This window comes from Tiliqua scincoides, chromosome 1 (assembly GCF_035046505.1).
Source record: "Tiliqua scincoides isolate rTilSci1 chromosome 1, rTilSci1.hap2, whole genome shotgun sequence".
Classification (NCBI taxonomy): domain Eukaryota; kingdom Metazoa; phylum Chordata; class Lepidosauria; order Squamata; family Scincidae; genus Tiliqua; species Tiliqua scincoides.
Genome location: NC_089821.1, coordinates 297,947,356 through 297,962,311, shown reverse-complemented (window position 1 = coordinate 297,962,311; position 14,956 = coordinate 297,947,356).

The window sequence follows — 14,956 nt, the reverse complement described above, 5'->3', positions numbered from 1 at the left end:
GAAGCCAAAAGTGTTTCTGAAAGAGAAGTGAAATTTCTCTGGGGTTCCGCACCAGATTACCAGAAGTTTATTCTTTTTAAGTGCGTTAAAAAAATTCTTAATAAGGCACGCACCACTTAAATTTGATCTCCTTTACCATCCTTGGAAACTTCCTCCTGAAATTTCATAGATGGCAGGGGTCTCCAAACCCTGGCCCAGTGGGATCAGATGCGACCTGCGGCAATCCTCTATCCGGCCCGTGACGAGCCTCTGGTCCCCTGGGAGCTTCTGGCCCACTGAACTGGACACAACCAGAGCTGTGATACGGTTACATCTGGAGGGTGTTCTGAGGGGTGGGGAACCTCCCCCGCCTTCAGGATGTCTTCTAAAGGTCTAAAAATATCACTTCCTGGTTTTCCCCAAAAAACAGAAGTAATTTTTTGTGCCCTCTGAAGGCCTTAGAAGGCTTTCTGGGGGTTGGGGATGCCTGCCCGGTATTCACCCCTGTATATTTAAGTAAGCTACTTGAGAGGTGGGGGAATGGGGAAGGTCCATTCAAGTGTATGCTTTATTTTGTGTGTGTGTGTTGGTGCTCATAGAAATTCTGGAAATTTGAACCCATTTCATTTATTCATTCATCTAAGTTCCATCTCTAATGAATTCATTTAAATTTTATATTTAAAGTCCGTCCGTCCCCCCCAGACACTCTGCCAGGTATTTGATGCGGCCTCCGGCCAAAAAGTTTGGAGACCCCTGATATAGGGAAAACTTGGATCACTTGGAATAGCTTTTGCTAGAATAGACCAGGCTGGTTTCCTAGTTTCATCCTGATAAGAAGATCCACATCCCAAAGTACATCCCAAAGAGTCGCTATGGTGTAGTGGTTTGGGAGGTGGACTCAGACCTGGAAGTTCCAGGTTCAAATCCCCCCTCAGCCATGAAGCTTCCTGGGTGACCTTGGGCCAGTCACTTTCTCTCAGCCTCATCTACCTCACAAGGTTGTTGTGAGGACAAGAAGGAGGGGAGCAGCTGTGTACACCGCCCTGAGCTCTTTGGAGAAAAGGTGGTATAAAAATGTGAAAAATAATGAATAAGTAAATGAAAATAGAACAGGCGATTCAGCTCTAGCATGACACAGTGAGAGCCTTTCATAGCTATTTGCCTTTCTGTAAACTCGGCCTTTAACAGGTGGACAGACATTGTTCATTGCTTTAACAAAGTTCAGTTCAACAGAATCTCCACTTCATCTATCCAGTGGCTTAACTAAGAGGAATGTTGGTGCCTTAAAAAAAATTACTCTGAAATTTTATCTTTCTCACACACTGTATCTCCCCCACCACATGCCTTGGGGCAATTTCTTTTATGAGCTTACAGAAATGCAAATGACAATGAAAGGTCTCATAAGTGTGTCTCATTGGAGCTGAATAGCCAGTTTCCTATAGCCGCTACTTAGATGTAGATCTTCTTATCTGGATCAGGGTGAAACTGTGAAACTGGTTGGCCTTTTCTTAGTATTAATTACATTGCTGTCCAGGTGATCTGTTTTTTTGTTTTTTTTTTCTTTCTCCTTATAAGCATTTCATAGTACGGAATTTTCAACATTGGTAACGGAGGTTAAAGTTAGCCGTTGATCTTTCCATTAATCTACCCCCCATTACCCTCCCCCCAATGGAATGAGGTTATAAGACAAAACTGCTTATACGTATGAGTTACCCCTAAGGGGAAAAATATAATGTGAGCAAATGACTGCTGCACAAGCAAACTGTACATGTCTGGTCTTGACTAAGTCCGGAAATCCAAACCAAAAGAATGGTAGAAAAAGAAACATCCCAGTGGATCAGAATTCAAAGGTAGCCACACTTCTCCCTTAAAAAAAAGAAGTCATGGGTTATTTTATTTATTTATTTATTTATTTATTTATTTATTTATTTATTTAAAATATTCATACCCCCTCTTGCTATGGCAATTCAAGGAAGCTTACAATTAATACGTATAATACATGTAATAGAAAGATTATCACTTTAATTAAAACAATGCTATCCCCTGCCGGTCCATAGCACACAGGAGTGGTGTCGCTAAGGGAGTGTGTAGGGGGCTGTGGGCCACACCGGGTGACGTGCACAGGAGAGTGTCACCACTACCGGCTGAAATTTTTTAAATCTTGGTATTTTTCAAATCATGCCATCATGTTGTATATAATTCGGTGTGTGATTTCATGCAGAATGCAACGAGACGAACCACATTGAAATATCTCTGTTCTATCAAAAGTTATAGCATCACCACACCCACCACAACTCTCAACATGGGAGGAGGTCCACCAAGGGGGTGACACGCTGGCCTCCTGCACTGGATGAGGCAAACCTTAATGATGCCACTGGGGCACAGTGCCACTGCTGGAGCACATGCTATGGAAGGGGGGGGGAGGAAGAGATGACCAGACAATCCGGGATAACTAAGTATTTTTCTCACTTCCCTCCAATGAGTCTACTCGGACTTACAAAAGCTGTTGCGTAATAGCTATTTAGCTGGCATAAATCTGGGGAGGCTCAGGGAGCAGGTCTGGACCAGGAAGGGGGGATAGGAACTCTGTGTGTGGGCAGTTGCCATCAAAATCCTCTCCCTAACATCCCTGAACTGCACCCAGCCTGAACCACTTCCTGTTGCATTCCGCCCTGATTCTCTCCTAGTCTGTCCCCGCTGCCAATCTGCCTGCTCCAGTAGAGGACAGGGGAATTTCTGTGGGCCAGTGGCAACTGTGCATGTCCTTCAGCCATTCATGCTTGTGTGTCCAATCCGCAGCACAACAGAGCAACTTTGGTGCCATTGTTCCTGCACTTACTGTGGCAGATCATGAGATCTACCATCCTAAGGCCCTGATAGGACTGGGCCATTAGAAGGCATACAGAGATGCTGGGCAGATTTATAGCGCAAGCCTATGCATGTCTACTCGGAAGTAGTGTGTTTAGAGTTGAAGGCATACTCAGTAGCATAGTGGAGGGGGGCAAAATGGTCAGTGTTGCAGGCGCTACAATGTGTCATGTAAGCAACCTCTCCCACTCACCATCAGAGCCATTCTGGACAGTCATGGCAATGCTCTGATGGCAAGTGTGAAGGACTGCTTACACTGTGTTTCGGTGCCTGCAGTGCTTACCATTTTGCGCCCCCCTAGCTACTCTACTAGCCATAATTAGATTGCATTCTGCTAAGTATGAAAGATATTTCAGGCTACGGTGATGGCTACTGGCAAAAAAAGACAATAATGACTGTTCTTTATTCTGTGTGTGTGTGTGTGTGTGTGTGTGTGTGTGTGTGTGTGTTTTAATGACACATAAAATGGGGCCATCCTCAACATGATAACTTAGAATGTCACAATCCAGGGGGAAATTTTGAGAGAGAAGTTTTCAGGAACATCTCTAATTTCATTCTTTGAATTACCTAAGGCTGCAAATGTTCCACAAGGGTTCTGATTATCTTGTTTTCTCCTCTGCCTGGAAAAGCGTAGATTGATTCACATTTGTAGATTCAATTAAACATTTGCCTAGGTTAAGGGAAGAAAATATTATCATACCAAGAGACTGACTACAATGTTCTGTCACTTCATTGGCAGCTGATTGCAAAATGGCTTATTTAGCATTATTATTTACTTAAAATACTTATACAGCCATGTGCCGTTTAACAGTGGACCGCACAGCGACAGACTGCATATATGATGGCGGTCAAAGCACAACAAAGAGGTTCTTAATGAAGCAATCAAGTCTCCCATAGCGTGCAGCAGAGTGTCTGTTTACACAACAGAGAGGCTCTTAATGCAAAGAGGCATTCTGTCTCCAGTAGCCTGTGCAGCCAGCAAGTGTCTATCAGGGAGTGTCTGTTTACACATCTAAGGCACTAGTATTGGGTGGGATGTTCGCTTAACAACCTAACAGTGTAACAATGGGGATCGGATTACGTATCCCCGTCATTAAGTGGCACACATCTATATACCACTTATACACACACACACACACTTTTTTTTTCAAACCAAGTTTCCTGGAAGTTTTCACCTGGGAATCTGAAAGGCCCGATTCCATTAAGAAACAAAAAATCATAACACATCTCCTGAAGAAGCAAATAAAAGGAAGATAAAATAGATGTGGTAGGCCTTTGCTTTTAGCATGTTTGCACTCATCTTATGCTTCTGTTATACCTCCCATAACATTGGTTCTTGTTGTGCTGATTTCTTACTTATCCCAGTGTGATTGAAAGCTCTTCTAGGCAAAGAGACCAGTACATTCTGGCCCAACGCACTTCTCTTTCCTGCCTATTACATTAACTACCTATTCTGTAGCACTGTTTCACACACAAAGTGCTCAATTTTCTGGAACAGATCCCCTGTGTTATAATAAGAGGTATGATGATTTTTATCACACTCCAGAGACAATTCACATATTATGCAGAATGACGTAGCAATAGCCAAAGAAGAGCCCTACTGAATCAGGCCAACGGTCCATTGTATCGAGCATGTTCCTTCCCTCGCTGACCAGTCAGATGCATCCAGGAAGTCCGCAAGAGGTGTGAAGTCAAATTATCCTCTTCTACTATAGTGTCCCAACATTCAAAGATGTGCTACCTCTGAACCCAAGAGGTAGCATACAGCCATCATGACTGGTAGCCAGGGATAGGCAAATCCAGTGCAACTTGACTCTCACCCCCCCCCCCACGGCTTAAAACGAGTCCTAAAAGGGCACATTCCAAGTCACCTGGATCTTTTATGCAACTCGAAAAGACATGAGTCATGAATCTTTTTGATACACCTGTTAGGTGCAGGGGGGGAAAAATGGGGCTGCTGCTGCTGGTGTGTGTGTGTGTGTGTGTGTGTGTGTGTGTCAGAGTTCTCTTTAAACCCTCCTCTGCTGTCCCATTCCATCTGAAAACAGGGCCGGAGGGGGTGGAATGGACTGCATGAGAGCGAGAACAGAAGTGGCAAGAGGGAGGAGGGTCACACGCAGCAGCTGCGAGGTTTACCAGAATGACCCAATCCTTTGCAGATTTTCTCAGAAGTAGTCCCATTGCAGCTGACCATTTAATGGGGCTTCCTCCCCAAAAAGTCATAATGGAGCTCACAGCAGCCATGAGTTTGGAAAGCTACAACCCCCGCCCCCCCACACACACAAACACACACTTCCCCGACTCCTTTTCCCTGGGCTTCTCAAACCAATTACAAGGCAAGAACCCCCTTGGACTCCTCCTCCTTCCCTCCCTCATCCAAAGAAATAAATCAGATCGCCCACCCTTCATCCAATGACCATTGGTTCCTTCAGAGATGGGCAAGAGAGCATGCTCCTGCATCTCCCCTCCTGCTCAGATACAAAAGCAAACATTAACTTCCCTGCCTCCTGGCTGGAACTTCCCTAATGCTTGCCCAGTCTGAATGATGGCCTCATGGCGTCTTTCATGCTGCAAAAAAAGTAAGCAAAAAAAGTAAGCAAGTACACACAGACAGACTTGAGTCTGCATGCATGGGGACCAAGTGCTGAGTCAGTGGCCTCAGACTCCTCAATTCCAGAGTCATCGGCGCAGCTGACTCGAGTGTACACGAGTCAGCAAAAATCACTGATTTTCTTGAATTGGACATGTGTCACCTGTCTCGAGTTCCCATCCCTGCTGTTAGCTATTGAATTATTTGTCCTCCATGAAAATTTATCCACTCCCTTTGTAAAGTCATGTAAAGCTTTATATAAAGCTGTCCGTCACTACATTTTGTGGTTGCAAGTACTTCCTGTTTCTGTCCTGAATTTCCTTCCAAACCATTTCATTGGATTACTCAGTGCTGCAGTGATGGGAGAGGGGATAAAAACTTCTCTCTGTCTACTTTCTCCATGCTATCAACAATTTTATAACCCTCTATCATGATTGCCTTTTTTCCCTAAACTAAAAAGCCTCAAGATCATTTCTATGGCAATGTGAATTTAGAGGTGAATGAATGTGTGTGGGACACATCACAACAAGCTTCTCCCCTGTGTGTGCATGTTGATTAGAACTTGTACAAGTTGAGATGGGAGCTGCCTACTGCACTGTGGCTCTCTGTTAAGCTCTATGTCACATCTGAAAAGGATGACTGAGATGGCAGAATTCTGGACTGTACCACTTTAAACTAGAAGATGGGGGATTCCATTGTATCAGTCTTCCACCATGTACTGTGTAATGCATTGATTGATGCTCATAATCATGTCAACCGCAGCTATGAGATATAGCAGGGAATGTGGGACACTGACTTCTATTATACCTACAGTTCTCATACAAGAAAGTTAGGTCTTTTTTTTCTGAACTTTCCTCCAATGTGTCATCATGGCTGGTCCACTTTTTGATTTTATTTTTTTAAATCTTTGAGATCTGTCCAGTTTCCTTCTAAGATCCTTTGGAAATATTCCCAAACGGCAAATTCACTAGCATTTCTGAAGACACAATAACATAAAGGGAGCAATCCTAACCCCTTACGTCAGTGCTGGAAAGCACTGACATAAGGGCAATGCAGCTCTGAGGTAAGGTAAAGGAACAAACATTCCCTGACTTTGAGGAGGCCTCCGTGAGCGACACCCAACTGCAGGATGCAGCACATGTCCCATTGGTACCGCTATGCCAGTGCTGGAAAGCACAGACATAAGGGGCTAGGATTGCACCCATAGCTACTTTAGGGGTGGGGCTATAGCACAGTGGTAGAGCCCCTGCTTCACATTCAGTCACAGGTTCAATCCCTATCTCCAGCTAGGGTAGAGAAAAAATTCATTTTGGAAACCCCAGCAAGTTGATTAAACCCCATACAGTTGATTAAATGGATCAAACCATTGATTAAATAAACCATTGATTAAATGGTTTGACCCAGGATAAGGCAACTTCCTATGTCCTTAAATTTTATCTCATGAGGACACTTTTGCAAGTCAAGTTTCTTGCAGGAAATCAAGTGGATAATTCACCTTGTGGTGGTTTTTCCACTTCAACAATGGTCATGTGACTTCACCCCCCCCTCCCCATGGGACATTAATAGGGCCAGTGACCTTTGGGAATCGAGATTCTTTTTGTCATGATGAAAAACATCCAATCTTCCCAGCATGAAGAGGGGGGGAAAAGGACATTGCGGGGAGATGAATCATCAAATAAGAATTCCTTGGGTAGAAACATAACATATAAACTAGGCATTTGGTTTTTGCTTCTGGATGGCTGCCAAGGAATAGGATGCGTATGGATGCTTCCAACCATACTTTCAGACTCTAGCGATAAGATATGGCATATATATTTTTGCCAACCGTGTAGGGAAGACTTTTTGAGAAACACAGTTAAATTAATATGCTTGCAACTCCCTTTGCATTGTGGTACCAGCCTGCAAAGAAAAAAGCAAGTAAACGAACAAGGCCCTGTTAAATTCCCCCACTAATCTGATGAGAAGAGAGAGAGACAGACAGCAAGAGTTCACTTGGCTAATTTTCTAGCCAGCAGCTACAACAATGTTTCTATTAGGAGATATGAAAAGAGACAAAGAGATATAATAACTATAGATTGGCGTTGCTGGCCAGAAGACGATCTTGCTCTGCTTCAGGGGGGGAGGCCGAGCTCCTAAGGGGCGAATTTTATGTTTTAATATCATTCTTTTTGGTGCATCTCTATCTGCACATTCGATTAACACTGAATGAAAATAAAGGGGGTGTTTAAACATAGAAAACTGTCTGTTCCGTTCGCTGGAATAAAAGTGAGACAAAAATGCATTGACCTTGTATTGTCCTCTCCTCTGAGGATCTACAAAATTCAGAATGGCATTATTCAGCTCGCCGAGACAGTGTTCTTTCTCTTTCTCCTCCATTGTTCTTTTGCATTTATTCTAAAGGGAAATCTGAGCATCTGGGATCTGGGACACAATCCACGGAGAGGTTCTTCAGTGCAGGCTGCCCTTAAACCAGTTATTCCCATACTGCGTGTTAGCCAGGCTCACTGGTATGCTGGGAAAAAGAAATTAATGAAACGATTAAAGACTCCCATTGGTCCAAAGTACCCAAGTACAGAGGGAAGCGTCCCTGGTGCATCAGGAATCAAGTTTCATGCTCCATTAAAGAACAACTCGTGGACAGAGTGTTAAGAGCTTGTGGGCGCAATCCTAACCCCTTATGTCAGTGTTTTCCAGCACTGGCATAGCAGTGCCAATGGGACATGTGCTGCATCCTGCAGTTGGGTGGCACTCATGGAGGCCTCCTCGAAGTAAGGGAACGTTTGTTCCTTTATCTCAGAGCTGCATTGCCATTATGTCAGTGCTGGTAAGCACTGACATAAGGGGTTAGGATTGCACCCTGTGTCTTGTGACTTCTGTTGGCACGATACAACCATGCAAACAACTTAGGTTATAGCCAAGGGTCAAACCAGGGTATGTGGCTTATCATCATGCTCTCATTTGCTGTCTTCATGCTTTGGCCCAAACACTTACATAGAGCTTCACTGCTCTGGCTTTGTTTCCTGTATATCAGTCTCCAATAAGGCCAGGCCGTCTTGCTTGATTCTTCATTTGTTGGCTCAGGGCCCAATCCTATCCAACTTACCAGTGCCAGTGTAGCCACAGTGCAGCCCTGAGGAAAGGGAACAAATGTTCCTTTACCTGGAGAAGGTGCTGGAAAATTGGATAGGATTTGGCCCTCAGTCAACTGCTACTGATGTAGAGGTGCAGCAGAACTGGGCAACCCTCTAATGAAGCTGTGTGTTGCATGTCTTCACAAGTCATGGTGTGCCCCCTTCTGATCAGGGAAACTTTGAGGGCGTAATTCAAATATCTGATTTCACAGAGGTGGAGCCATCTGCAGAAGAGAACCAGGGGGTGTCTGAAAGGTTAAGTATCCCCTTCTCATTCATATTGATCCAGTCTGGCAGCCCATGTTTCCTTCATGCTGTTTAGTTCTACTACATTTCTTTCAAAAGCATTCTTCTCCCCACTCATTCCCACTCCCCACTCCTGCTCCATCCCGAGCAGGAACAAAACATGACTTGTCTATCTGATCAAACTGACACGCCAAACGCCAAAGCAAATGCAATTGAGGCCTACATTGTCACATTTATCAGTCCTGTTAATTTCAAGATCATTTCTTCCTGTCTTCCTCCTCTTCTCCGTCTCTCTCCTCTGCCATCACGCACATACACATTTCTCATCCGGCCTCTCCAGAGTGCGTACCTCAATCAAAACGACAATGCCTGAAGCATCTCCTTTCATAACCTCAGTTTAACAGGACAGCTATGCTGGAGCTCATAACATGAGGGAGCACATTTCTAGGAAAGGGCGTATACCTGGAATACACTCGGCAGGACTAGAAGCTGTTCAAGAAAACTTGTTTTCCTGAGATAGCCATGTGTGATTTTCACATGGCTGTTAGTGCACATGGCCATTTTCAGCCAGCTGGCAGTAGCAGCAATCTGCTAGAGTGGGGAAACATAACCATCCTCCAGTAAATGACAGGTTCGACCAAGGAAATTAAGATAACCTTGTACAAGAAGGTCAAGTAACCTTACCGTATAAATGTTATGAGCTTCTGTTTTGATTATACAGCAGCTGTTTACAGCTCAATCCTATCTGGAGACTACACCACCAAAACATGCATGCTTTTCAGACGTTGCAAACATGACAACTCCGGAGAGGGCAACCTGGTCACTGCAGAAAGTGGTAAGTGGCTGGGTCTGTGCGACAATGGACTGGTGATGCCCTTGGCTGCAGGTAAGACAACGTAGGGAGTCAGAGCGAGGGGGAAGGGGATGGAAAGGGGTGGGATGAGTGGAACAGGGAGGAGATGGGGCAGAGAGGAGGGTGGATCAGGTCCATGAAAGGGTGTCTTTAGTGACAGCAGCATCTGCTGAATCCTAACCCCCTTCCTAGGCCTGATCCACCTTCCTGAGTCAATGTGGACTTGCAGCAGCTATTTAAATTAGAAAAAAAAAAAACACACTTGTGGGAACAAACTCTGTCTAATGTAACAGGTAACTCAGCTTAGTACAGATGAAGTGTTCATAAACACCCTTCCTGCACTGCGATGATCTGGGACCTGGAAGGTGATTAGTGCACGTGCAAAGAGGTCACTCAAATTGCCTTTGTTGAGTAACAAAGCAGTCAGAGACATTAAAGATTTATAAGTATGGAGCTGCCTCTTCTGTCAATCTATGGTTCAAGACATCTACGTATTTACTTGTTTTAGGCCCAAATTCTAACCAACTTTCCAGAACTGGCCTAGTGGTGCCAATGGGACATGTGCTGCATCCTGCAGTTGGGTGGCACTCACAGAGGCCTTCTCAAAGGAAGGGAATGTTTGTTCCCTTACCTTGGAGCTGCATTGCCCTTATGTCGGTGCTGGAAAGTGGGTTAGGACTGCATCCTTAAGAACTCAAAACTCAATGCTAAGCAATACTACTTAACACATATACAGATGGGGTCTCCATATCCATGAATTCTACATCCATACCCGCATATCTGGCTCCCCCGGACTCACATGGAGCAGGACTTGGCCCCACCTCCAGATGTGTCCTCCAGATGTGACCAGAGCTCTGTTTTTTGAGCCCTGCTGAGGCAGCGTACCTCCTCTGCGGGCTTCAGAGTGGCCATTTCTGAAAAACAGGAGGGAAACTGGAAGTGATGTTTTTCAGCCATTTAAGGCATTCTGAGGCCTGGGGAAGAGCTCCAATAGCCTCTGAAGAGCTTAAAGGGGCTGATCATGGATTTGTTTATATGAAATTCGGCATCCGTAGGGGGTTCAAGAAAGGATCCCCTGTGGATGCCGAAGCCCCCACTGTGTAGTCCTTGAGGGTGTCAAAAAGTGCATTACAGGTATTCTACAGCTATTCAGAGAATTACTTTCCAGCAAATGAGGATAGATAAGCATGAAAAATAGTATATGGGTGAAGGGAACGATGCTGGGTTAATATATGGAAGTAACACTGTAGAATTGGTGGCCAATTACTGCATTGCACATTTGTGTAACTTGGACATTGTATGGATAATATTTGTGTATATAGTCTTTTGTAGAGGTTCCTGTGAAGCAGTGATGCAGCACAGAGGACAACAGCAAGCCACAAGCTCTGTATGCCACCAGAGATGTGACTGACATCATGTGAGATTGCTTCATTGAGCTTCCTCCGTGCCAGGGGGCCAAGTCTGAGTAGAAGTTCAAATACATGAATGGGGACCCTGTGAGTTTCTCAGAACCAACATAAACTTACACCTAGCTCAGTTGTGTCTACCCTGTGTGGCAGTGGCTCTTCAGGGTTTCAGGTCTTTCCCATTCCTATCTGGAGATGCCAAGGACTGCAACTGAAACCTTTTGCCTTTGTTAGAAGTCCTGAAGTGTAGGCTTGGATGCTGAACAAGGGTGCTTGGGTCACCTCTCCTTTCACAGAGGAGCTGCCTTGCTTTCCTTCCGGCACAGCGCTCGAAAAGCCCAGCTGACACTGTCGAGGGTAATCCCAGCTGAGGAAAAGGACCTCTTTGCTATATTGAAATCACACCAATCAAATGTTGAGAAACAAGTCCAAATAAAAACTAGTCCATTCTGACCAAGAAAGCCCTAGTACATCTGCTGAGAAACTGTTTGGGCATGAAAGGAACTTTGGGTCACTTGATGAGGCATGTCAACAATTCCCGCTAGCTGTCAGCAAGTGGAACACACAGAGCGAGAGTGGCAAGTTACAACAGAAGCCCCAAAATGAAGTCCTTTCCTTTCTTCCTGCTTTCTCCTCAGTCCCCCTTTTAACTTTCTTGGTCTTGTTTTTTTGGAAATGCAAACGCATTCACTTGAGCTTTTGAGATCTTTTTGGCTGAAAATAGGGACAGGAAAAGCGTAACTTACATCTTTAATTGCTAGTCTATTGTTGGTAGAATTTATAAATTATGATATTGTTACCTGAGGGCTTGATGACAGACTGCATCGGTACTCTTCAGTCTGGCTCTAATCCCAGCCTCACTTTTTTTTTTCCTTTTGAATTCTGGAATGCAGACAGAATAAAAAAGGGTTTTCATCCAATAAGCCAACTTGTCAGAACCTAGATTACTGTACTGTGTATAACTATGAAAAAAACCCAGCCACCATCAATCTCCATCAGCTTTCTAGTGACATTATAAAATATCCATAAGAAGAGCTTCCTTTCAAGGGAGCAGGGGGTTGGTCCATGCATTTGTTTCTCCAAAACTTCAACACAGCTGAAATTGGGACAGAGATCCGTTGAGTTGACTTGCTTAGATGTTGCATCTATTTAAGGAAAGAAGGAAAAAGTCTCTGAAGGCACCACACTGAGATCAATAAGCATTTGGAGACTGTCAGAAAATGTATCAGGAACATTATGGGGGGGAAGTATTAGTTCAGGCTGGGAACCGAAAAATAAAACTGATTTGGGTCACACATCTGAAGCGGCTGTCCACAAATGAGAATTCTATTGCTTGCATCTTGTTTTCTGCCACCTAAACCCAACTTGATCAACATGCAAGCTGTTACCTCAATATAGGTTCCTAATGAACCTAACAGTCCAATCCTAACTAATTTTCTAGTGCTGACGCAGCCGTGCCAATAAGGTGTACTCTACATCCCATAGTGGTGGTGGTGGGCAATCATAGAGGCCTCCTCAAGGTAAGAAAATGTTTGTCCACTTACTTTAGGGCTGCATGTTGGCTGCATCGGCAGTGGAAAGTGGGTTAGGATGTTAATCTCTCTATGTAAACTTCCAAGGATCCATTCTAAGTCTTACCACTTTGAGAATTTATCTTCCTTATGACTTTTTCAGAAGTTTATTCCTCCCTGCCTTCCTTTGGGTCAAATACTTTTACAGTGTCTACCTTGGGAACCAAGGTCATTGGATTTCATGTTTTAATAATATAGTATTGGACACTTTGGTGACCTCTGTTCTTTTCTCAAGGCTTAAATGAGAGTCACTTTTATATCTGAAGACATAATTTGGTGCTTAGAAAAGTCATTAATAATCTAGAATTAAAAATCTCCTTCTGAACCATCAGAGTTTTTGAAATTAATATTATACATGTTTATAATATATTACTACTCACATTTATATCCTCCTTCCAAAGAGATCAGAATGGTGTATACTGGTTATCCTCTTCTACCTGCAAAACAACCTTGTGAGGTAGGTTAGGGTGAGCCATGGTCCAGTGAACTTCCTGGCCAAGTGGGGATTTGTGCCTGGGTCTCTCTTGTCCTAGTCGAACACTCTAAGCATTGCACCTCACTAGCTTTCAGTTTTTCAATCCACTTATTGGAAACAGCCTTGAATGCCAAAATTTCACCCTGGAATATGCTAAGATGAGGAAAGGACTTCGGAGCATGTGCAGAGAATATTTCTGTATCACAGATCAAAATACAGGCAGGACCCACACACACAAAAACATAAGAACATAAGAAGAGCCCCACTGGATCAGGCCAAAGGCCCATCTAGTCCAGCTTCCTGTATCTCACAGTGGCCCACCAAATGCTTCAGGGAGCACACGACAACAACAACAATAATAATAAAATAATAGGTATTTATATACCGCCTTTCTGGTCATCGGATTACTCCTCTGATTTTATTCAAGGCGGTTTACATAGGCAGGCGTTTCTAAATCCCTCAAGGGGATTTTTACAATCATAAATGGTTCTCTCTTTCAAGAACCAACAACATTTCAGAATGGATCTTCTTGGTTTGGTCTTGCTTCTGGCCTCCAGTTCTCCCACGCAGGCTAACAAGACACAGCCTGCATCCTGGTGCCCTCCCCTGCATCTGGCATTCTGAGGTAGTCTACTTCCAAAGTCAGGAGCTTGCACGTACATGACTTGTAACTCCTCCAGAAATTTTTTCAATCCCCTCTTAAAATCATCTAGGCGAGATGCCATCACCACTTCCTGTGGCAAGGCGTTCCACAGACTAATTACATGCTAGGTAAAGAAGTTATTTTTTTTTTTTGTCTGTCCTAACTCTCCCAACACTCAACTTGGGCGGATGTCCCCTAGTTCTGGTGTTATGTGAGAGGGAAAAGAGCATCTCTCTATCTACTCTATCCATCCCCTGCCTGCCTCATCCATAAGCAGATACCTCAACCAGCAGATTGGCGTGGGGGGGGGGACCCTCTGTGCCCCTGCCCTGTGCCTCTGCCCAGAGGCAGAGGCTGATGCATCACTTGCAGCTAGATTAAGCATGGAGATCAGACACCCCAATTTTGGCCTAAAGGACAGAGAAAATTTTATAAGTAGAGCAATCATGTAAGGTTTTGTTCTACTTTCAACAGCAGGCTAAAACAAACCGTTACAGCAACACTTAAAATCCGTAGGAAACACTTCCAGAATAATACAGAGTAAATTAACTCTGTGATGTAAATGAATGCACTCATTTAAACGGAGCAGATCTTGATCAAACAGAACCGATTTGCACAAGTCAGTCCCCAAGAGAAAAAGAGTCCCCAGCTATGTAATAAATAGGGCCTTCATAAGCTGTTTGTACCTAGTGTGAGGTTTCTTTCTTTCTTCCATCAGCCCTTCTTTTCTTTCCTTGCAGTTCGTCGTTTGAACGGCTGCTCGCACAAACTTGGGTGACTTGAAATTCCCTAGGCTGCCATAGAACTGAAAAGTACCCACAGCCCTAGAATGCAGTTACTTGCTATAAATGTACCAACCTCCCACTAAGAAAATTAGCTCTTTAATCATTTGAATCCAAATAAAGCACTGTTATATCCTAAAGGCACTGAAGTTCTCCATTTTTGAAAGCACTGAACATTCTCACAAACACAGTTAGAGGCATGGGACTGTCAGGGAGAGCGCTCCTATTTAATTTTCTGTAATTAAAGAACAATCCAGGTAGAGACCTAACTGTATTTGTGTCGTGTTGCTTGCTAGAAATCAAAGGAATTTACCTCCCGCTCATTTCATTGTAAGGCATAAAACTGCAAGCTCAAAACACACACAGGCATACACACAAACCCCAAAGAAAGGAATGATCAAACTGCTTCATG